We start from the raw sequence: 1,754 nt of genomic DNA, 5'->3' as shown, positions 1-1,754 counted from the left end.
ATATGGATGTGTTCGTCTCACTTAGACGAGTCCATAGGATCAAACCCGAAGTGATTTGGTTGAGTCTAGGCTGAGATCTTAAGGTTTTAGCGTGGACGGGCACGGGATTATCCTATCGGCGACGATGATGGGGAGCCGTCCGATTGAGCGTGTATTCAATGGACGGGGGAGATCGCGCCGGACAGCACTTCAGGACATGAATAGCGGGCCGAGTCAGCAAGCTACGTAGATGGAGGCGTCTAACCAGAGCGCCCCACGCATGCTTTCGGAGCCATCGTAGGTTGAGGTGGCACGCGCTGTTTAAATAGAAAAATAGGGGTATTTTCTTATTTATTTAATCCCTAAAACTTCAAAAATACATAACTTTGTGTGGAAAAATCACAAAATAAAATAAAAATATCTTCTTACTCAGTGAATAGAGGAGAACAATGTGGAATAATTTTAAAGTCTATTTGATGCATAAAACATTTTTAATTAATTAAACACTATTTGGAATCATTTGATTCTCCATGCTTATTGACAAATCACCTTGGCTTGAAATTTTGACATGTTGTAGCCTCTATCAAGGGAAGTATTCTATGATTTTTCCAAAGTTAAAGAAGGTCCCTATACAGAGACCCGTATTTTTTAAGTTATTTCACATTATTTCCTTAAAATAATCATGAAAATTAGCATATTGATTATTAAATCCCAAGAAAATTTTGAAAGGTCCACCATGACCAGAGAAACCTTTGAAAATAATTTCATGGGTCAAGTCATTTAAAATATCCTTAAATTTTACAAATACTAAATCACTAAGATAATTAATTTTAAAAAATATAAACATTTAAATGACTTGATTTTTGACTTCCACTGTGATTTTTGATCCAGAGAACTCATCATAAAAGTTCCAAAATATTTTAAGTTCATTTGATAACTTAAATTGATTTATTGATTTTTACAAATGACCATCAAATTTGAAACTTAAATGATTTTTAAAAATCAAAATATAACTCAAAAATTTATGAAACTTAATTTTTTGAGTTCTCTGTGATCAGGGGTATTTTCTAAAAATAAAATGATATTTAAATAAAAATTTGATTTTTAGCCTATTCTAAATATTTAATAATTAAAAATTCATAAAAATCATAAAAATAATAAAACTCATGGAAATATTCTAAATTGTTTCCTAATCACTTAGGAACAATTATAATATTTTTCGTGGATATCTAAATAAAGATATTGAATTTCAAAGCTTAAAAATAATTTTTAAAAGGCTAAAAATGAGTTTTCACTAAAATAATTCCAATAAATCAAAGAAAAATCAGAAAAATTTAAAATTTGCTCCTCTAAGTTCTTCAATGTTAGGGAGATTTTTTAAAAATACAAAACTTAATTTTCATTGCCTAAAATATTTTAATTTTTATTAAATAGCCCAAAACTTAAAATAATTCTAATAAATCACAGAGAATTCAAAAAATCATGAAATTTTGTCCAAAGGCTTTTCTTGTCTAGTTCTACCTCCAGTAAAAATTTCAAAGGATTATAATTTAACTTGGTCAAGTTAGGAATTTTCGTTGAAAAATCCTATTTTTGTATGAAAATAATTTTATAAATTAAATTAAATTCTAATTGAATCATGATCACCTAAAGCTTAACTTTTTCAAAGCTAATTAAGACACTCACCTAAGTTTTAAGGGCTTAGTAGTGACTTAGGTTGAATCAAGTTTCATTTAAATGAGGATTAAAAAAGTAAATATCATTGAAAATTAAAA

This window comes from Phalaenopsis equestris, unplaced genomic scaffold (assembly GCF_001263595.1).
Source record: "Phalaenopsis equestris unplaced genomic scaffold, ASM126359v1 Scaffold000002, whole genome shotgun sequence".
Lineage (NCBI taxonomy): Eukaryota > Viridiplantae > Streptophyta > Magnoliopsida > Asparagales > Orchidaceae > Phalaenopsis > Phalaenopsis equestris.
This window is presented reverse-complemented; position numbering follows the sequence as displayed.